This window comes from Candoia aspera, chromosome 6 (genome assembly GCF_035149785.1).
Source record: "Candoia aspera isolate rCanAsp1 chromosome 6, rCanAsp1.hap2, whole genome shotgun sequence".
Classification (NCBI taxonomy): Eukaryota; Metazoa; Chordata; class Lepidosauria; order Squamata; family Boidae; genus Candoia; species Candoia aspera.
This window is the reverse complement of record NC_086158.1, coordinates 37,883,394-37,907,489: the sequence shown is the minus strand read 5'-3', so window position 1 is coordinate 37,907,489 and position 24,096 is coordinate 37,883,394. Positions and strand designations below refer to the sequence as shown.

At 36.8% G+C, this 24,096-nt stretch overlaps 1 protein-coding gene across 1 annotated transcript in view; it reads right to left on the bottom strand.

Annotated features, from left to right (window-relative positions):
• Nucleotides 1-24,096, bottom strand: part of GPC1 (glypican 1) — a 270,795-nt gene that overhangs the window by 104,754 nt on the left and 141,945 nt on the right. The window lies entirely within an intron of this gene.

The window sequence follows — 24,096 nt, the reverse complement described above, 5'->3', positions numbered from 1 at the left end:
CTTTCTCTTATTCCTCCAATTCCTTCATTTTTTGTAACTTTGACTTTCATTCTGCTACTTGTCTGTCTCTGTCTTTTCTTGCACCAAGAATGAACCTCTATTGTTTGAGATATTTTGGGATAGTGTGCACAGCACAAACTATTTCTTTTTATTATACTTCTCAAGTTTTCTTATTGTTGCACAAGTAGAACATAATCTAATTTCCAGAAGATGCTAATCATGACAATGATTCATGACAATAAGATTGTCAAGCCAGAAAAACAAGCAACCAGAGGGTACTAGAATCTCTAATCTTTAGTAAGAGCTTACTTTTTAAACAATTTTGAAAGCTTTTAAGACACTTTATGCATTGGATCAGCAGAACTCTTGAAAGCCCTGCTTGATCTGCTTCTTCCTACAATCACCGGGCTAGGATGATGTATGAACCTGCTAAATATGTATTTCAGTCTGTCTTTGCCCATGACACAGCTACTTTAATTGTTGTGTTATTTATTTTTCATTATCTGTTTTTTTAATCCTCTCTAAATCACCCAGGATGAATGGGCAGCTTTACAAACTGAATTAATAAATAATCAAAGTTTTAAATAGGCTGTTTGCTGGAAAATCTGGGGGCTTATTGTGATGAAATATTTGGATGTATTTGGCTGAAACTGCAGAGTTAATGTCTTCTAATTAGTCTACCAGTCCTGCTGTTTTCATCCCATTGTGCCATGGAAGAGTAAAAATATCCTTTTAATCTGCAGCTTGTTCTAAGATAAAAACAAATGCTCAAGGTCCTTTTTGGATAAAGAGCAGGGTATACATAATAACAACACTAATACTGCACAAGTAAATTATATTCAATGAACTAATAACTAATCAGAGCTTAGTGTAGTTGCTTGCTTTTCAATGTGATATACACCATCTTTTGCTGATAAAGCTTTCCTGCACTCTACATAAGACAAACAAACCAATTTTCATGCAGAAGAATAAATATCAAGAAGAAATAAATCTTATACCAAAAAACAGAACAAGGTTTCAATTTACGATACTCAGTGGTTTACCTCAAGAAGGCTGTTCTTGAAGAAAAGGACCTCATAAACAAATTTCACTTTGAAATCAATGACATAACAATTCATCAAGAGCTCTTCTGCAGTGTGAACAGGAAAGGCTTTTTATCATTTATTATCATTATGTGTGTTAATTGGCTCATCAGTGCAAAAATGTATGGGCTATCACTTTGCAACAATTCTCTGAATAGGTACTATCAAAAAAGTAGTTATCACTGTGATTTTTGCATTTTATTTCCCTTTAACAAACATTTACAACCCCCCTCCCCAGTAACATGAACTTCTACATATACATTTTTTTCCTTTTTAAATCAGAAAAATTCTGTTCATCTGATGAAATGGACTGCAATCCACACATTTACCATAATAATTTTGTTTAATTTTAAGGTATAATAAGACAGTATTTTGGATGATAAACACGGACTCCATTTTTGTTGGTTAGGGTTAGAGTTAGGCAAACCTATTTATTTCTGGTCCGTTTCAGTTACGCCTAATTTCAGTATCTGTCTGACTGAAATCACATATATTTCACTTGTTTGCAAACATTTTTCTCATTTCTCTAGCTGCATATCTCCATCTGTTTCAGAATAATCAATCAGGCAGCTTTTTATTTCTACTTAGTGTAACAGACTGGACTAATATACAGCAACACATTTTGCCATAGTTTTTCAAAGTCCCTGGGGACTGCATGAGCACACATGCTACAGATGATTTATAATCCTTAAAAATTCATTGGAAGTTGGTTTATTAGTAAAGGTAAAGGCTTCTCTTGACATTAAGTCCAGTCGTGTCCGAGTCTAGGGGGCGGTGCTCATCTCCGTTTCAAAGCCGAAGAGCCCTCGTTTGTCCGTAGACACTTCCGTGGTCATGTGACCAGCATGACTACACAGAACGCCGTTACCTGCCCGCCGAAGTGGTACCTATTAATCTACTCACATTTGCATGTTTTCGAACTGCTAGGTTGGCAGGAGCTGGGACTAGCAACGGGAGCTCACCCCATCACGCGGATTCGAACCGCCGACCTTCCGATTGGCAAGCTCAGCAGCTCAGCGGTTTAACTCGCAGCGCCACTGCATCCCTTAGTTGGTTTATTACCTTGTGTCAATTCTCTTCTGAAAGAACCATGACAAGGTGATCTGAAACATTTCTATTAACTGGTCTGCCATTTCATGCCAACCAGAATTATGGGTAGTTTTTACTAAGGTTTATCCCAACAAGCACAATGATTAGTTGAAAATGGAAGTGGATATTTCTAGTGTCTTGTAGCCACACAAGGAAAAAGGAACACATGAATCCAAGATGTATTCAAATAGCACTGGATTAGAGTTTAATGTTTCATGCAAATATAGCCCATGCCAGATGGTATTTCTTTAGAACAATTTAACATGGGGTAGTTAAATTCTGTATATTTCATCTCAGAAGTAAAACTGGTTGAATTTAATAGGACATATTCCCACAAAAATATAAGAATGCAATCTACATTTTAAAAATTGTTCTTCTATCTTATTCTAAGAATCTAAAAAAAGTAAGAGAACTGGGATATTTAAATCTGCGAATGTTGGAGGATATAGTATCCTAAACCAATTACCAAACTGCTTTTGTTCCAAGCTAAACAATAATAAAGTTTTAAATAGAGGTAATTCCAAAGATAAACAAGAAAACCATTTATATTTGAATTGGTTAAAAACAGAAGATGACCGACAATAAGCACTCCTTATGGTAGCAGGCTTGGGAAATCTTGTCCTTTGAAAGTTTTGGACTGCTTGGAGATGAACTGTGTTTCATGAGGTGTAGTTAAAGGTTTCAGATCATATAATGAGACCAAAAATGAGGAATTAATAGCAGGCCGAATAAGCCACCATTTAACAGCCACCAACAGCAAATAAATGTTCAACATGTGTTAAAAGTTAAATATACAATAGTAAACTTTATATAATTTTATCTACATATGCAACAGAGTTGTAATGTAGTTTTTCATGTTTTATATTTTGTATCTAATACACTCGTGAAAAATTCTATATTTTCAAATAGTTAAAATAGGCTATACCCTAGACCTTGCATATTGAGTTAGATAGATAATTAGCGTATTTTAACTGATTTTAATATATAATTTTATTATATGTTGTTAATATCTTGAGTGTGACTATGTCTGTCTTAGAGAATAACACTATTGTATGACTGTAATAAAGATTTAACATTTAACGTTTCATGCAGATATAGCCTGTGTTCACCATTTTTCTCTCTCTCTTTTCTTTTGGTGGCTGAGTAGGCTAAAGTCAAGTATTTCAAGATACTTTGAATTTATTCCAAGGTTATAAAACATGGAGACAGAGAGACAATTTCTTGTTAACAAAAAAGGCAGTGTTGTGCCTTGAATAATCAGAGTGATGGATTTCTGTACATCAACTTCAAGGAGGTAACCTTAATTGTGTATTTAAAGCCATATTTTAAAAAAATTCTACTAATTTAAAAAACTGAAGTGTGGCAGTCTTCTCCAGGCTGAAGAGGGATTTGTTTTGCATCCATCCATCCATCCATCCATCCATCAGACATTTTAGAGAAAATATATAAACAAGGAAAGAAAACAAACAAAAGAAAGGGATAGAAGAATAGAATACAAATAAATAAAGAAGTGATTTACAAATCTCATACAGATTATAATTTCCCAATGCATCATTAATTGATTGTGAAAAATTGAATGCATTATATTGTTTTAAAAGCCTAAAATCTCTATTGAACTCTAAGCAAAGCATAAATATCAGGAACCATAATCACCACAGTATAAATCACAAAACAAGAATGTGAACTACAATAAATTCTATCTACACTACTAAAAGTATATTATAATTTAGAAATCTTATAAAATTGAAATATAGATTTTATATAGAGAGAAACCCAAATTTTGGATATGGTACAAATCAATGTATTGAATTGAAGTCCAGGAATGGTTTCCAATTTGAATTAAATTCTGTATCAGATTTACTTTTAAGATGCTATGCTAGCCATCATAGCATACTCCTACAACTTATTCATTCTTCCACAGAAGAGATCAAATGTCCTTTCCAATAAAAGGCCTATAGTACCCTTGCAGCAGTTAGCATGTACTAATTCAGTGTACAGTACTTTGAGGGAATATATAGTTTAGTGAAATTTAATTGCAAGTTGCAAGTTGAAATGGGAATTTAATTTTTAAGAGTTGTTTCATTCTTGTATGAATCATTTTCCAAAATTATTGAACTTTACAGCATTGCCACCAGTTATGAAAGAACAATCCAATCTGCTCATTAAATTTCCAGCAATCATTAGAAAGTAAACTACTCATTTTAGACATCAGAAGTGGATGAATATACAATGACAAAACATCTCATACTAATTTTCTCTAAGTATAATATTGGGTATTAATTTAATATTCTTCTTCCATTGAAACTCCCATTGCTGCATATCTATTACTCCTTCTAAGTTCTGCATCCATTTAAACATACAATCTTCGACTTGTTTGGTTTCTGAGCCATATTCACCAGCAATTTATAAATAAGGCCCAGCAGATGCTCCAAGTTATATATTATAAGATTTTCAGATTTAGTCAAGTCTCTAAGTATTCACCCTTGTTTCTGCAATTTTAAAGTACTTTGCTACTTATTTGAAACCAGTCAAATGGATTAAGACATTGTGAAGTAAGAGTTTCAAAGTATTTGATCTTTAACTTGTTAATAATCAAACCTTGCAATCAAAAATAATTATTTTCCCTCCACTGAGCAAATTTCTTTGGGCTTTCTTCTTCATAAAAAATTAATAGCAAAGCAAGAGAGGAAAAATCTGGGCTTATTATTTTCCTGTATTTATCCCAGACACCGATATGTTACTAATTATTGCATGATTACTTATACATCATTTTTGTTTGAATCAATCCAGAGATATTTTAAGAGATGTTCTGGAAGTTCTCTCCCTTCTGTAGGAGATACAATCTACTCTGTAATCTTTGTTAAGAACTGGCACGGTAATACAGTTTAAAATTTGGAGCTGCCAGACTGCCTTGCTCTTTCAAATCCTATAAAATCTTGACTTTAACTCTTGATCTTTATTAGACATTATATTTAATTACTTGTTTATGCCAGTCAATTACTACCTTATTTTTAATATAGATTGGAACATTTAGGCAGACAAAGTTAAGTTTTGGTAAAATATTCATTTTAATAGCTGCAATTCTTCCTAATAAATATAATTTTATTTTTTTAAACTGGAAATAATCTATATTATATTTTTCCAGATCTGTGAACAGTTACTTTAAAATAAATACTATTATTTCTGTCATATAATTTCCTAAGTATTAGACCCTTCTTATGGCAGTGTTGAACCCAGTTATTAGATGCAGGTGTTATTCTTCTTCCTTTGTTAAATTCTACATCAACATTTGGATTTTATCTTTATTGATCCACAGAATCATATTGCTGTAAATAGTCATTAACACTATTAGGGAATTTTTTCGTTGGGCAACTGTGAGTATAATATGGTCATTGCATAATTTCAAGGTGTGTTTTTGAGTTGCTAGTTTAATTCCCCAAAAATTATTTTCTTGATGTATGTTCATTGCCAATGGCTCTAATTCCAGTAAATATGAAGAAGACTAGAGGGGACAACCTTGTCTTATCTTCTTCAGTATGGTGCATTGTTGCGGTAGACAGTCATTTACTATTATTTTGGCTTCTTGTTCTTTATAAATACTCTGTGTGAAAAAAAAATTAGAGCCACAGTTCATCTTTTTTCAAAATTGCAAGCATAAAATATCATTCTATATCATCAAAAGGTTTTTCTGGCTCCAGAAAGAACAGATTTTTCTGATATTTTTCTGAAAGATTTTTCTGATTTATCTTATCAATAATGTTCAAAATATATCTGACGTCTCTCATGTATCTCTTTGGGACAATTTGAGTCTGAACTGAGTCTATCATTTCAGTTAAAAATGATTTATTCACTTTCTCAGCATTGGTATAAAAATTTATAAATTATATTCAATAAAAATATGTCTATATGAACAAGTCAAGTCATTTCTTTTTTTATAAGTCAGTGAGATAAAGCCCTCTTTCTATGGTGAAAGATTTCACATTCCTGAATTTCATTCATTATTTGATTTTAATCAGAATTTTTTGGAAAGTCTTATAGTATACTGCAGAAATAACATCAGGTTCTGGCAGTTTCTTGAAATGCATTTTTAAAGATTGCCTCTTTAGGTTTGTCTTCAGTTTTATGTTGATTAAGGACTTACTTTATTGATCTGCATATTTTGTAAGTACTGTGTTGTTGAGATATTTTTCAATAGTTACTAGATCAGATGTTTGTTTCATATTCACTCTGGAATATTAATTAACAAATAGCTCCATCATCTCTTTCCCTATAGAAATACATTTGGTTCCATCCAGAATAGAAATAATAGACATGCGTCCTTCTCTTTGATTGAAAAGCCAACAATTTATCTTATTTGTTGCTTTTTTCAAAATACTTCTCTTTAACAAAATCAAACTTCTTGTAAATATTTTTCTCTTATTACTTCTAGTTGATTCTGTATTGCTATTGTCCTAAATCCAAAATTGGGTTAGTTTTGGCTTGATTCTAATTGTTTCAGAACATTTAACTACGTATCATTCTGTTGCTGCGTGCCTTTCTATTTTATGCCGGAGAGATAAACAAACCCCTCATAAATGCTTCACTAGCATCCTATACTGAAGATAAAGAAACATCAGACGCTGAATTTGTTAAGCTTCTCCAACCTGATGCTCTCTTGTGGTATTGGATTATACAGTAGTTCCCCTGACCCCCTCATTAGGCTGATCATACATACCATTTTGAACGGGACAGTCCCGTTTTTTTATCGTTTCCCAACTGTCCTGTCGTTTTAATATAAATGTCAATTTTGTCCCTTTTTTTAAAAAAAACGTTTGAGCCGTTATTGTTAGAATGCAGTCTGAGCTTTGCAGCAACGGCGGGAAAAGTGCTGAGTTCTGCAGCAATGGCAGAACAGTTGCAACAAAGCTCAGCTTGACAGTTGGGAAGAACACCAAAAAGAAAGCAAGCCCATTGGCTGCTATCTCCAAACAGCATGAGGAAAAAAGAATAAAAGAATGGAAAAAAAGAGGAACGGGTTGTCGAGGGCAACTGTTCTTCAGGCTCAACTTGAATCCAGAACTTGGAAGACCTTCCCAGCTTTGCACAGCTGGACCACCAGACAAGCTTGCCTTCCTGCGCCTCCTCCGATCACTGCCACTGCCTTCAAGGGCTACTGGGCTGGAGCTCCGTGCCTGAACAGGCTTCTGAGCTGGTCCTAGTGCCTGCCTTGTACCTAGAGTGGACTGGACTCAAGCCTTGCCTTGTACCTAGAGTGGACTGGACTCACATTTTTTTATAGCTTGCAGTCCACCCTTGCAATGCCAAAGACAAAGAGGTGAACCTGCAGTTTTAATGACAGTCTCCAGAAGGAATTCAAATTTATTAAACTGGACAAACTGTGCAGTGATGAAACAAAAGTGGAATGCCAACATTGTAATATCCATTTTCCATTGCTCATAGAGGTAGAAGTGACATCAACCAACATCTACATAGCCAGAAACATAAGGATGCTGAAAAGACTCTGGCTTCAGTTAAAAACATCAGTTCGTTTATGAGATGTGATGGTGATAGTGAAAGCGATAAAATACAGTCCCCCTCTACGTCTACCTAATTTTTTTTATAAGTTCTGTCACTGAAGAATAATTGTTAGCTCAAAATGTTCATGTAATAAAACTTTTTCATTTTAATGAAAACAAAAATCTTTTTATATAAACAGTAATCTGTTTAAGGACCAGCAAATGGATCTTAAAAACTCTTTAAAACTTTTTTTTATCATCTTTCTTCTTCATGAATACGGAATATTACATAAGTTTAACCCTGTCCCATTTTGCCATCCCAACATCCCGTTTTTGTCTCAAGGAAATATGGTCAGCCTATATTTAACCGAAGTAAATTTGTTCCTTTGTTCCTAAGTTAACAAGTGTCTCCCCTCCTGCATCTTTCCTGTGCTCAACCCAGTTATATTAGAAACTTTCCTAACCCTCAAAGGAGGCTATGTGACACATACAGGTAGTCCTCGACTTACGACCACAATTGGGACTGGAACTTCCACCACTAAGCAATGCAGTCATTAAGTGAGTTGTGCCCAATTTTACCACCTTTTTTGCTGCAATCATTAAGTGAATCACCACAGTCGTTAAGTAGAGGACTACCTGTATATAATGATTTACAACATATTTTTAACAAAGAAAGGAGATCCTTATCTTTTATCTGGACAATGAAGATGACAGACAAGGGTAGCAATGTAGTAACATCACCTATTTAAACTTTTTTTTTGTTTGAAGTGTTCCTTGAAAAAAGTGAAAGAGGAATTATATTATTTTTCAGAGCAGTAGTTCTAGGGGTACAAGCCAAGAACACACCACAGGCAGACTAGGTGCGCACATGGCACTAAACTATTTAAGTATTACCAACAAACCATAATTGGTTAGATACACACAGCTAAACTAACACTTGTGATTTTAAAAGCCACAAAACACACTAAGCCAAAGCCAAACAAACCAAGTTATAGCTTATTGTATTGTATGAACCAGAAAATAGAGTTGCTTAAGACAATATAATCTTTGTGCAACAGAGAGTGATGAGTTTCTGGAGCAAAAATGCCCACACAAACTTAGGTAACAGGAAATAAGGATACAGAGAGGGTTGGACAAAGCTATGGTAAATAACAAAAGGTTGGGATTATGTGTAGATGCTGTTGGAATAATTAGCTGGAAAGCTAATGGTGCAACAAATGGATTACGCCTCTTCAGAATGCAAATGTTTTTCTTTGGTTTGTTTTACAGTACTTCTAGGGAAATAGAAGCATCCTTAAGTATTAGGGAGCAGCCTCAACTGATAAAATGAACCTGATTACCTCAGGAAGCTGACAGTCCCAAAAGCTTCTTTTTTATTTTGCTTCTCAAAGAGATTTAGCCTCAAGAGAACAATGTAAGGAAGTTTGTATCATGAGCTGTATTTGGGTGAATCAAATCAAATGATTTTAGAAACAGTTTTGGAGGGAGGGGAGGTGATAAAATGAAAAGGTACTGCAGATCAAGGAGGGAAAGATTACTCTAAATAAAGTTTTGTTTCCAAAACTCCTTAAAAGGAGAACTAAACTAAAAAGCCTCCAGCATCGAGAAATGCATCCTAGCTGACACTAAGAGGACCATGGGCATTGTGAAGTGTCCTCCTGGAAAGGAATAGCAGCAGATGCTGCAAAATGAAAAGATGATAGAACAACAGTTTGATATTGCTCCTTTAGAGCAACAACATTTGACTCCCTACAGAGTTTAATTTCAATAGCAAATGTACTACATGTTGCAGAGCAATATGTTTATTGCCATTTATTTTTCCTCAAGGACCAATTTATTCATTTTTTACTGGCATTAAAACGGGGCTTTATGTTTTATGAGGAAACCTTTCTTCTCTTTGAGGCAATGATAACAGCTTGATTTGCTGTAGCATTTTGAACACTGACTCCAAACAGATTTTACATGATAGGAAGAATGACCTCCAGGATGATGATAATATCCTAACATGAAATTTGCAAGTCATTTTAAAAGGATTTGGCATTCTATTGTTTTCTTCCAAAAGACCTGCTATGGCATATGATTAACAGATATATACCAACAGCCTGGATTAGCAGGTAGAAAAATGTAAGAAAAGCCAGTCCCTTCCCCTTCCCCACTGCTTCAGGAGAATAAGGACCTAGATACAGCCCATTTCATCGAAGAGGATTACAGTTAAACAAAAACTGTTTTGGGCTCAAGGTTGCTGCAGGCTAACCTTCAAAACTGAAGGTAAAAAGGAATCCAGGAAAGATCCAGAAAATTAAAGGCCAGCTAATTTAAAGTCTGTTCTAGAAAACTGGTTAACACAATACAGTAATTAAAGAAAACTAACTAAGTTCACGGAGGAACAAGCTTTGTAGAAGGAAAATAGATATGGATTCTACAGAGATCACTCTCACCTCACCAATCTTCTAGTGTTTTTGAGTGTGCCAACAGGCACATGTATGAGGTGGCCCTGCTGTCAATATATAGCTGGATTTTTCAGAAAGCCTTTGACAAAATTTCTCATCAAAGGCTATCAAATAAACTTAAAGGACCTGTCCTTCTATGGATTGCTAACTGGTAGAAACAACAACAGAAAGCAAGGAATAGGAATACATGTGCACGAAGAGCAAATGATTGTGAAGAGCTTCAGAAAGATCTCTTGAATCTGGGAGAAGGATTAACTGAATAGCAAAGGGTGGTTCAATTTAAGTGACTGTAAAGTGATGCACACTGAGGCACAAAAGCTCTTAACTTTGCATATACACTGAAAGGGTCTGACCCATCAGTAATAAGGAAAAAGAACTTGAGAGTCATAATGGATAGCTAAAAAAGATGTCTACTGAGTCTGGAGGAACTATGCAAAAGGCAAATTCCATGCTAGGGATCATTAGGAAAGGGGTGACAAAAATAAACCTGCCAACACTGTAATGTCCTTATACAAATTTATGGCATGCTCACATCTGGAACACTGTGCATACTTCTGGTCACTTCATTTGAAAAAGGATATATTGGAACTGGGAAAATTCCAGAAAAGAGCAACCAAATGATCAGGCAGCTCAAAAACCTTTCCTGCAAAAAATGGCTAGAATGTTTGGGACTTTTTGAAAAAAGGCAACTGAGGTGTTATGGAGAATAGGTAAGAAACAAGTTTTCCACATCTCTCAAAACATATGGGCTAGAGGCAATCCAAGGAAGTTGAAACACAATTAACAGTGGAACTTATTACCATATAACTTGGTAATAGCCACTCAATTAGATATTTTTAAAAGGTTATTGGATCAAGTAGTGAAGAACAAATGCATCAAGGCTATTATTGAAGCCTAAATGGTAGCCCTAGGCTGGGGGCAGCAGACCTCCAAATTGAAACTATAGAAGGAGAGAGAGAAGGAAGGATTAATCCCAGTGTTAACCCTAACTATGAAGAGAAGGAGACATGTCTTCCTGGCTCTGAGCAACCAAAAAACAACTGGCTGGGCATTGTGAAAAACAAAAATCTGGTCAGTCTTGCCCTAATCCAGTAGGCCTATACTTGTTTTCTTAAGGAACCAGGAGGAAGGTCCCTATGTGATTACTGGTAGAGTCATGACAGTATTTTCACAAACATCTTAAGTGATCAATATTGCCTGTTTTGGTTGATACTGGTTCCCTCCAAGGTCTTTCTTACCACCTATCATTTGACTCATTTAGTTCTATATGCAAAGCAGATGTTTAATTACTTCATGGCCTTTTCTCCATGGAAGTAATTGAGCTTTCAGGTTCCCCTAAAGCAAGCATGAAGTTGACTGAAGCCTCCTAGAGACCTAATAGGGCTAGGACTACATATTGTATGTAACAGAGAATTATTTCATCAGTTGTTAGTCACTAAGCCATTAGGGCTGATTCCAAAATTCATGTATCTCTTCGGTTCAATCTGGTGCCACTGCTTTCCACATTTCCTCTAGGTAATGAAAACCTTAACTATGAGGAACTAGCTTAAAGCCAGTAGGACTTCTAAATCTTAACTAATGAATATAAGGTCAAATAGTCTTTCCTCTATTTTTCTCATTGACCAGAATGAGCAAAAGAATAATGCAGTAAGAATACACATTTATCCCTGATTTTTAGCATTAATTGCAGGCTACAGTTTTCATGAAAGCCAAGGATAAAGGCAGTACAACATCCCTTCTGCTTTGCAGAAATGAAGTCCTGAAAATAGTCAAGTCAAAGTTTTCAAATGATTAAAGACCTGAGTTGCAGAAATTGATTAAGCAGTATGATTGCAATTTAATGGTCTGTTCATGTATTCAGAGCAAGGTTCTTATTAACTGGAGCAGGCCATCTGGATCCTAGCAGAAGCACTGCTGGATTCTAGTCCATTTTCGCTAACAGCTTTATTCCATATCAACATTAATTCCCACATCAATTCTGCCAGGTTGTGAATGTATGCCCTAGACAGATTTGGTTTTGCATCAAAAAATAGGAGAATATAAATAATGGAAGGCAGTAGACCAGGCCATTTGGATTCTTCTATGTGGTGAACAACCATCTCAGAACTGAAGCTCAAAAAGCTGATGAAATCTTTGGGTAATTGGAATCTAAGCAGCAGAACTCTCTGGTAGGAATTCCAAGATTTTTCTTTTAATCCATTCAATCGTGTCTGATTCTCGGTGACTGCCTGGACAAGTCCCTGCAGTTTTTTTGGCAAGGTTTTTCAGAAGTGGTTTGCCATTGCCTCCTTCCTAGGGCTGAGAGAAAGTGACTGGCCCAAGGTCACCCAGCTGGTCTCCTGGTTTCTACCCTGATGCCTTAAACCACTATGCCAAACTGGCTCTCTTAGGAATTCCAAGATACGTGATCCTATTTGAGAGCAGGCTGGAATGTTTTGGAAACATCCAGCTTTAGGTTTTGTCATAGAGCACCAGTTCTGAAAAAGGGGACCCTTCATCCCAAGGTACTCTGCCCCACAGTATTAGAATTCACGCTAGAGATAATAATTACTCTTTCTCTGCATCAAAGACTAATGAAAGGTTTATCAAATTGGAAAAATGCTGTGTAATTTTTTTCAAACGCTTTTTCTAATTTAAAGGAAGTTAAAAGATACATAACGGAGGTATACTTTGAAAGTGAGATCACTACTAGTCTGCTTTTCAGGGATTTTGTGAGGTTGAAAGAAATATTTAAACTGTGTCTCAGTAACCAATTTTCTGATCAGCTGGACAGTTAACATCAGATTATTTGTTTATTAGATTCATATCCCATTTCTCTTCCAATAGCTCAAGATATCATACTTAGCACTTCCTCCTCGAATTTCTTTACACAACAATCCAGTGAGGTAGGTTGGGAGGGTGAGTGACTGGCTACCATGCCTGAGGGTGGATTTGAACTTTGGTCTCCCCAGTGACAGTCCTGGACAAACACCTTAACTACTGCACCACACTGGCTCACCATCTTTTTTTTTTGTAAAACCAGTAATAGTCTATATTTTACTGCCACACACACTGTTCTTGGTAAATGGATGAAGAAAGAATGTAGCTGCTCCCATTTCATTTTATAGTTCTGAATCCCAGCCAGCTGGATGACTGTGGCCAGATTCATCCAAAGACCGCTTCAGTAGCTGATGGCACCATCATGCTGTGATAATCAAAGTTAGCTGATTTATTGGATATTCTAGGAGAGAGACAGTTTTAAAGGAATTTAGAACTGAGTTCCTTGGACATTAAAGCAAAATCCACCAAGGTGGTCCTCTGAACTCACTGTACTTCATAACCTAGCATGTACAATTGTCGATAACAGCAAAGCCAAAGCGGCATTTGAAGTCCCAAAACAGATGTCATCCCACTTCTGTTGGAGCACCACAGATTCATTTGAGACCCAACATGGCAACGTCTCCTTTGCCACTGAGCAGAGGGACCAAGCAAGCACTTTATTCTTCTGACCTAAATTTCAGTTCTTTTAAGCCCTGCAGCACATGACGTGAGTCAAATTCTGCACTCTGTTTTAGGTTTGTTATTCCTTGTCCAATGAACCCAGAAGCACTGTCTTTTCAACTATTTGGCAGGTTTTAAAAAAATGAAAAAGAGAAAATAGCGGGGAGGGGGAAAGAGCATCCCTGTCGTTTTATAAAATCAACTGCTCTGCACACACAAAACCACGTATGGAAACCTACAGTGGAAGCTGGCAGATTTAAGGGGAGGAGGGGCCATTTAAGGGGAAAGCAAACTTCCAGATGCTGAAGCTGTTACAGGTGAAGAGAAGCCTTTACTTCCCTGAGGCTACTATCTGACAGGTTTAATCTCTCCAGGTTCTGGAATGTGCTTTTGATGGACACCTTGCCCATTTTAGTTAAACCAGAAGTATGGAGAGCCACTGCTACTTGCTGCATGAGGAAGAATGGTTCCTCTGCCGAGGTCTGATTCCTGCTGAAAGCAAATGCAGGATCGCTGGAAATTACTTTCTGTTGGTTTTCTAATACAGATCTCCTCACCCCCTTCACCACAGGCAAACAGTGGGACTGCTTCAGGCTGCCTATTAGCTCGCTTCCAAGAGGCATAAAAGAGACTTTTCCTTTGTTCCAGGGCTCTTTACTTCTTTGATACACAGTCTCTGCCATGCTCCTCCGTGGGGCAATATACAATGTTCATCAGGTTCAAAAACTGCTTCCCAAACAGCGACAACAGAAGAAAGTATAATCAGCTCTGAAGTTTCCTTCCAATTTCTTAATCAATTTTCTCCTTGGCTAATATTTCAAACTATTGGTTGCTTCTCAAGTGCCTTTTTTTAAAGGGTCAGGCATCTTGCAGGGCTTTTAGAATCTACTTTATGTAAGAGATACATTTGGCCACACTGTTTCAGAACTTTAGATGTTTCTTTGGCCCATGGCGGAGCCAGACAGTTTATTTTGGGTAGTCTAAAAGGATGCTACTGAGAAAAGTATCCTATGTAAATGAACAACCAATCCCTCAATATCTAGACTCTGTATTTTTTTTTATGGATATGAGGTTATCCTTCCTAACAAAAGTTATAATGCCAGCTTACCATAAAGTACAGGTGGTCCTTGTTTAACAATTACTTGTTCAGTGACCATTCAAACTTACGATGGTGCTGAATGAGTGGTAGTTATGACAGGTCCTTGGAGTTCTGGCCACTGCAGTATCCCTGTGGTCAGGTGATCATGATCCAACTGCTCAGCAAGGGGCTTGCAATTACAATGTTGCTGTGATCCGCAGTCACGTGATCATGATTTGAGACATTCCTGGCTGGCTTCCCACAAGCAAAGTCAATGTGGAAAGCAGCAGGAATTTGGAAATTGCGGTCACATGAGGTTCTTGCTTAACGATGGCAACTGGGACTGCCGGAACTGCTGTCACTAAGCAGCGTGGTCACATGATGTTGCACTTTATGACTGCGTTGCTTAGAGACAACAATTCCAGTCCCAATTGCTGTCTTAAATAGAGGACTATCTGTATTTAAAATGTTAATAGCCAACACACTGAAATAAGCTTTAAAAAGCATCTTCTAGATCTAGCATTAAAATAATTCAGGAAGGCAATGCAACAGAAATATATTTAGTATTATACTTTCTTAATTCTTTGAACCAACGCTCTCCCTAAAACAGGGATGAGGCCTGAATATGCTCCCAACGCCACATTTTACCCATCTAATGGGAAGTCTCTTGTGGCTTCTGAATGGTTGGGGAGAAAACTGGTCAATAAAAGGTTGCTTACCTCTGCTCTAAAGTCTATTTTCTTCCTACCATAGTGGCTATGGTAAAAAACTAAGGGGCTAAGAGTGCAGACTCCATGCCTCACACCACTTTTTTCTTTGTGTTTTTTTTTCCTTTTTTCAACCTCAGTTCTCCATTATTAAAAGTCTTTGTAGATTCCTGTACCAGCCCATTGGCTCTGGCCTATGAGTTTTTCAGCTGACTTTCTAGAATTCCTAACACACACAACACATAACTAACCTTTGCAGTGAATCCCACCTGGAAAGACTCCCTACCACATCCGCTACTGGATACACTCACATCAACTTCACAGTGCCAGCTGTCAACAAGTGCTGAAATGCCACAGACAGCAAGAAAACTTCTTGTTACTCTGCAACATAGGGAAACAAACTTTTCATTGTCTCCTGCAAATCCACATTAGTTGGAACACACATCCAACATATTGTCTCTATGTATGTCACTCCCACTCCCTATTGGAGAGCCCACTGCACCCTCTGCATCTCAATTAGTGTTTCTGGTGGCAAGATATTCTTTTCTTTTATACTAGGTATCAACAATCTTTTCTGGCAATGGTGCTGGAAGAAAGGAAGGAAGGAAGGAAGGAAGGAAGGAAGGAAGGAAGGAAGGAAGGAAGGAAGGAAGGAAGGAAGATCAAATCAGTCAAAATCTTGTGAGTTCAACAATTCTTGTCCCCAATAACGTGCATCAGAAATCTCATACATTCTTGCCTAAAAATCTCATCTAAGAGCACTGAAAAATTGTGAGATTTTTGTGACTCTTTTAAAGAATTGGTACAGCTCTATTACACACATACTCAATCACTCACACATATTTTTATTTAGTTTTGTACATCTACTGTTCATCATCTAGAAGTGCATCAGGACACTTTATTGCTAAAATCTGTCCTCTTTGTTTTGAAAGTATGAAGATAATTAATTCTTATAGAAATTGAGATGAAGCAAAACCCATCCAATCCTAATTATAAGCACAAATTTATTTTAGATTTTCTGCCTCTAAACTTATCAGGGAATATCCCAGGGAAATTATATATAAATGGGCTATGTAGACACACAACATGTTGTTATTCATGTGTTTAGTTTTAATTTTTTTAATTTTTAATTTTATTTTCTATCCCGCCTTAATTATTTTTATAAATACCTCAAGGCGGCAAACATACCTAATACTCCTTCCTCCTCCTATTTTTCCCACAACAACAACCCTGTGAGGTGAGTTGGGCTGAGAGAGAGGGACTGGCCCAAGGAAACCCAGCTGGCTTTCATGCCTCAGGCAGGACTAGAACTCTCAGTCTCCTGGTTTCTAGCCTGGTGCCTTAACCACTAGACCAGACTGGCTCTCTTTATTTATTTATTTAGTTCATAAACTGTTTGTACTGAAAACAACATAACAATAATCAGTTATAGCTCCATAAAGCTTGACCCATGCAACTTAATCTGGTCTAGCATAAAATAAACTTCATAAAATATTGTCATCTGTTTTAAATAGAAAAGCAAAGATCGGCAAAGATTCTACTGTCTTTTCCACCAATATCAGCTCAATAGGTGCTTTCTTTTCATATCTAAATTCGTCATGTCTATACAAGTGGCATGACAACACTGAACCCACTCAAATATGAAGACCGAAGTGAAGAATGCTCTGTGTTTGAAACACTGAGCTAATGTAAGTGAATTCCTTTATAAAGAAGCATTTGTTTGGGCTTGAAATCTGACTCAAGAAAGACTGTTAATCTTTAGGTCATGACAACATCCAACATAATCTTGCTTCCTCTTACCAACTGAATTAATGATTCACTTTTTCAGAGAATATATAATTGTCTGTATAAAATGCCATAGTCATGATTTCAAGTTTCTTCTTTGTTTTGTTGGTTAATGAATTCATTCATCAATTTAAAATTAACAAGATTTTAAAATCATACCCAATAATACCATGCTAAAGATATACAATTATGTTATTTAGAATAAGAAATCTTACAAATACTATAAAATTTAGGAACTAGCATTATCATAACCTATAAATCACCCAGATTTTAAAAGAATCATGGCTATTTTGAAATAGCAAATTAATATCTCCTTAAAAGGATTACATTTTGAAAATCCAAGTGTCCTGGCTCCAAGCTACAAGTCTGCTATCATACAGTCTTTGTAAAGTTAACTATGCTTGGGAAGAGAGGAATAGTATAATATTACAACCAGAGAAAGGAGAAAAGAGAGAAACGCTTTAAGACGTAACAGTCAAGCTTTGATTAATATAATAACAGCAGCCTTGTTCTGTTCAATGTGTTCATCTTTGTTGTCACTTCTTTTTGATAAATGCCAATTTATTCATGGATTGTATCTAGTAACAGCCAACTGTCAGTTCAAGAGCACTAATGCTGAAACAAATTCCCCACTCTACTAAATATACTCTGTGTTTAAGAATTCCCCAGCCAATTCTGGGAATTGGAGTCCACACATCTTAAAGTTGCTGAGGTTGAGAAACACTGCTCTAGGGAACTGGGGGACCATCCTAACCATATTTGCATTGGGGGAAGTACTGCGAGGAAGGAAAGGGAAATCTCACTGCATGAATCAAAACTGCTTGTATAGTGTTTGATAAACTTCAGTCCTAACAAAGTATACAGAACAAAATTTCATAAAGTACTAGATCCCCACAGACACTTAGTTGAAATCTTAATCCTATGTAAAGGTAAAGTCTCCCTAGAGCCAACAAATCTTTTGATTTCATGGGTCTGTCCATGTAGGTTTCTCAGCAACAACTTGGAAATGGTTTGCTACTGCCTTCATTTATTTTGTTTTGTTTTGTTTTGAATCACTCCCTGACTAGCCTACAACCTTGGTATTTCCTGAAGGTTCTCCATCCCACTATTAACCAGGTTCAAGCCTGTTTAAGTTGTTTGAGATCAAACATGGTTGATCAGGTGCTGCCATCTAGCTAGGCTCAGTCCCATTAATTACAGTCAAAATCCCAGAAGCGTTTTGAGAACAATCAGAAGAAACCTCTCTGTCAACATCTGTTTACAGTGTTTTATGCTTTCTTGGGATTTCTTACCTTTCTATTCATATTGGTAATTGAATCACATTTTAAACTAAAATCAAGTTATTGCAAAGTTTTATTAGAAATTTAACAACTTGCAAATATTAAGGGATTTCAGAACTTAGGAAGATACCTGTCTTCACATCAATGACTAGGCAAAGTTGGTCTGTCTGTCTAATCATAGCTAAACATGGAGATTTTTTTTTTAAAAAAAACCACCTTACTTCACCAAATATGCTTTTGACAGCGTATGTATGTGTATGTACAAGACATAATTTACTTTTGAGTATACAAATTTAAATGGAAAGAATTAAGAATTCTGTGCTTACTGATTAGAGATGGCACAGTTGAAATAGAAAGGTTTGGCCAATGACCAGCAGAGGGCACACTTACCACTTTTTGTTGAAATTTTTGAGAGGAAAGAAGTGTTGCTTGCCTGTGTTAAAAGTGGGCATAATTGTTGCTCTTCCTAATTTACAGCATTATAAACTATACAAGTTTTGTGATATATTCAGTGATTGCACTGAATTGCTTTCAAGAGGATTTTCTAAATGTGTTCACGATCTAGGAAAACATAAGCATTTAGCTTAGAGCTGTCTGTAGCCTCATGAATATTTCTACTTTATTAGTGGGCAGAAAAAAATTTACCAACAGGAGATGAAAATTTATCTAACAAGTTTGAGAATTATTTTATAATCTCTAATTGTCAGAATGGTCTTACCATTAGACAATGGCAATAATACAGCTTTTTTGTGTGTGAATCAGCAATAGTAGCAGCACAACAGTGTGGCAAATCATAAGTCATTCTAAGCACTGTGGTCATGTCTATATGCAGAATGAGAACAAATGCAGCTACTCCTGTGAATATACACAGCAAAAATCCAGGCTTCCCCACCAAAAAGAACTGAGAAAAAACAAAAAAAGTAGAACAATGCCTGAGAAAATTAAATACTTCTCTGAAATTGTGATCTCCAAACACAGTTGCTACCTAAATGAAACTGAGCTGTGCTCTACCAGTGAGGTGAATAGATCTCTGACACATGATCCACACTTACGCATCAGTAATACTGCAACCAACTATGATATAAGGGAACAACAACAAAAGGGTACTTAAGATTTGGCTTCTTTCTGCAAGCACTGGGTTCCCTTCTCTGGAACTGAATTGCCCCTCCCACCCCAAGAGATTAGGACAGGTCCTATCCTGTTACTATTAAGACCTGGTTGTTCTAGGAAGTCTTTGGGGACTGATGCAGATCTTCTTCCCCACCCCACCCCACCCTACCCCATAAGTGATTATTTAGGGTTAACTGTATGTTCCTTGGCACAGTGGAATTGACAAGGTTAATATGTTAACATATTGCTATAAATTGTTTCACCCCTTTTTACTGATATAAGGCTTATGTTGCTTAGAGTTGGTTGTGACTAAACTGATATATAAGCTTGAATGATGAATTAAAAAAAAACTCTTGTACTTTTAAAATTTCGTTTTAAAAACAGCATTTTTGTTTTACTGAACATGTGATTTGGAAAGCTTGGTGAACAGCATCTGCTCAGAATTCCCATCATCCAAATGCTCATTTAGACCACCGAAAATTCTAACCCCACATCAGCCTATCGGAAAAATTAAAAGCAGCATCTCTGTGAATCTATTTATCAAATCCATCCATCCATCCATTTTAAGTGAATGATACAGAGATAAACTGTTTACTATGTAAATTATGCATGCCTTAATTGCTATTAAAATGAACCACTTAAGGAGTATATGATTATGTGAAAAAGAAAAACTTTATAACAAACCATTATTCAGTGTCAAGAAAAACCTAATCGCATACTGGTCAGAATTTCTAAAGCTTAATTTCATTGGATTCTAAAGTTAGCCTCACAAAGGAAAAGGGAACCAGCTTTATTTATTTATTTATTCAATTTATATAGCTGCCCATCTCAAACCAGTGACTCTGGGTGGCTCACAGTCATAAAAACTGTCTAACAGTTAAAACAGTGCAAAATAAATTAAATACAAATAGCAGGCAAGAGATATTAAAATCCGTCGGTGGCAGCACAACCAGGAAATGGGGCCATTCACACACTTGGGACCCCAGGCCCCAGGCCTGGGCACAAAGCCAGCTTTTCAAGACCTTCTGAAAAGCCAGTAGGGTCGGCGCCATCCTAGTCTCAGGAGGGAGGATGTTCCAGAGGCATGGAACAGAAAAGACCATGGCAGAAAAGACACATCTCCTGGTCCACGCCAGCCAAAATTCCTTGGCTGACAGGACCCAGAGCCAGACTGGATTGCCAGACTGGATTGGATGGGTAGAGACAACTGGGAAAAGACAGCCCCTCAGGTAACCCAATCCCAAGCCATGTAGGGCTTTAAAAGTGACAACCAGCACCTTGAATTGCACCCAGAAACACACTGGTACCCAATGCAGTCCCTGAAGCAGTGGTGTTTCATGTGCTGAGTAGCTGACACTATTTACAACCCAGGCAGCTGCATTCTGTACCAGCTGAAGCTTCCGAATGCTCTTCAAGAGCAGCCCCATGTAGAGTGCATTGCAGTAGTCCAAACGGTAGAAAGAATGTGCCTTCACCCTTCCCTTTTCCAATCCTGATAATCCTGATTTCTAGTATTATTAAAAAACACACTATGCATATTTCATTGCAGCATTTCTTCAGTGGACCCTAAGCAGGTGCCATAAGAAGAGTAAGCAGATCACAACAAAATTTTGGAAGGCACAGTTGCTCTATTTCTAGACTATTTTCAACCACACTATAAGGAATCCTCTTCTATGAAGCAGAATGCTCTCCTGTTTCCAGTGTGGAAACAAGATTAAAACATCCATCTTATCGCCTTCTGTACCTGGACTGAGGATACAGTAGAAGTAATTGGTAGAACCTAGACTGTTAAATCTAACACCTTACATACCATGCTGTAGGGAGCCATGAAGATGACCTTAGAAAAACTGTTCAAAACTCATTACAAGAACGTGTGCAGAAGCATGCCTTGAGCTCTGATGAAAAGATAGTATTGGAAGCAACTCAGTTGGAGTCCTCCCTAACTCCCTGAGGTTTAAGAGAGACAGAAGGGAAAACAGGATCAGGCTTGCAAGGTTCTGTTACTATAGCCTATCTCAATAAAACACAGTTCTAGTCTTCTTGTGGAGTTTGTTTCCTGATCTGGACAACCTTGAAGGACTGACTCATGCTAAATGTTTAGGACAAAAACTGTAGAGATACTGTAACATAGAAGAGTTTGTTATGGCTTCTTGCTCTGCACGAAGGCAGAAAACAAGAAGTCTCAGATGAGGAGATGTGTGCCTAATGGGAGATCTGGGCATCTAAACAGTCCTTCTATTCCTTGAGTACGCTGATCACATGTCAGAAAGAAAAAGTCTATCCTAGATTCCCCCCCTTTTTTTTTTTACTCATATGGCATAGCAGTTTGGTGTTCATGCTGCTTTTTTTTTTTGCTGGGAAATCCTTGTGAGGTCCAGCAGCCAGATGTGTAGACTATTTAGCCGTGACAAGTCATGTTGCCCAGGGTGCACCACAAGTAGGCTAGTCTACATTGCACCGAGTTGGGCTGAGAGAGCAACTGGCCCAAGGTCACCCAGCCAGCTTTCATGCCTAATGCGGAACTAGAACTCACAGACTCCTGGTTTCTAGCTCAGCACCTTAACCACTAGACCAAACTGGCTCTTCTCCCCTGATTTATATGCATATGTTTCTCCAAAATTCCTCTTCTAGTATCCAGTTATTTCCATCTGAAGTATCTAGCAGACTATAAAGAAGGAAAAATATGGTTCTGCCAATTTAGCCACTGAAAATCTGTTCATGAATGACTATTACAGTATTTGACTTACTTGAATCAGAAGCCAAATTATAGCTGCAGCAGTGGTTAAGCAAGCAGAAACAAAACACAATGGGATTAGAAAATGTCTTCATGGGCCTAGGGCCCCACTTGAGCTTATAGCTGTCACAAAACAACAGTGATTTATATACTACTGTTTGACAAAATAGTATTTTGTTTTTCTGAATGCACAAAAGTTGAGATAGGAAGTTAAGAAATATAAACTAAAGAAATAAAAAGAATACTTTCTAAAGTACAGGAAAAAAAACCCGATAAGAAAAGCATACAATTCTAATCAGGAGTTCAGTGATAAAATCAACAGTTTAGTTTAAAAAAATGTAATTATCCCATAAAATATATTTTACTAACACAACTTGTTTAGTATGAACACTCTTTTACTTCCATTCTATTTTTAACTGCATCCAGGACAAAGGCCAGATTTGTATGAGTGTCCTACATTATGAAAAAAGGCCAAAGTCAGTTCATAAACCAAGATATTAAATTAACTACTGATTTACAGGCAGAAGATATTTTTTCAATGAAATATATACTTTCTTACATGCCAATTTTTGATAGTTGCAAGATATATACTGTATGCCTTTACAAGTACTCTCTGAATTGAGTATCCCATTTAAACTTAGATTCTGAATTTGACTGTGGCAAATGGGGATAAACATATTTCTATGTATATCTTTTCCTATAACAAACCAGAAAAACCTTGAATGTACATTGACTTTCATACTTTTAGCTTGAGTAAAAAGTACTATAACTACAGCCCCTACTGTCATCAGAATCCACAGAGTATCTGTTGTGGAGTCCTTGTTGCTCTCTGAGCCTTGTTTTCTTGCAGATGTTTCATTGCCAGACTAGGCAACGTCTTCAGTGCAAAGAGGGAGTGGGCCTTGCTCTCAGTTTATATACTGTGGCTTGCCCTGCTTGTGTTGGTGGGGGTGTTGTTCTCTCCTTGGGAGTTCCTTGATTGGGCTGTTGTTTGCTGCTTGGTTGATTGACTGAGTTAACAGTTCCTTGATTACGATGTACTATGCTGTTTGATTGTTCATCTGGTGTACTGTGCTGTTTGATTGTTCAAACTGAAGGTGTTGCCTAGTCTGACAATGAAATGCCTGCAAGAAAACAACAAGGCTCAGAGAGCACCAAGGACTCCACAGTTCAACCCTGAGCTACAAATATTTGCTTCGATTAGTATCTGTTGTGTTACCATATCTGGTTTGCTAACTTTTATTCCTTGTTCTTGTTTATTATATTTGTTTTATTCCTTTTAATGTTGTTTACTTATGAACCACCCAGAATCATTGGAAGCTGAGCAGTATACAAATTATTAACAACAACAACTATGTTCTTTCTAAATTGTCCTGCTTGGATTGATTAAGAAAATGAGTCCTATATTTTAGTTACTTGTTTGGGGAAGATAGATTTACTTCTTTCAAAGTAAACCTATCTTCCCCCAACATTTTGCCCCCAACATTTTTGGGGGAAAATGATAGGTGCAAACGGGGTGTTGTAATGTAAGTTTATTCCTGGGGTTTGGGAGGAAGTTTGGATTCTTTCCCCTAAACAATTTTAAGTCTGTGTTAAAGTTTACAGTACAGTTTATGTGTGTTTCCTGTGTCACCATGGTAGGACCCCATGCTTTCAGCAACTGAAATGGAGTGTACATCTGACCCAAGGTTGCTTCTTTTAGCTTTAGAACCTCCATATATACCACCATCACTCCAATTTTACTTTGCATTCCTTTTCTATGCCAGAAATTTTTGACTTCAGCTTTTACATAGAAATGATTAATAG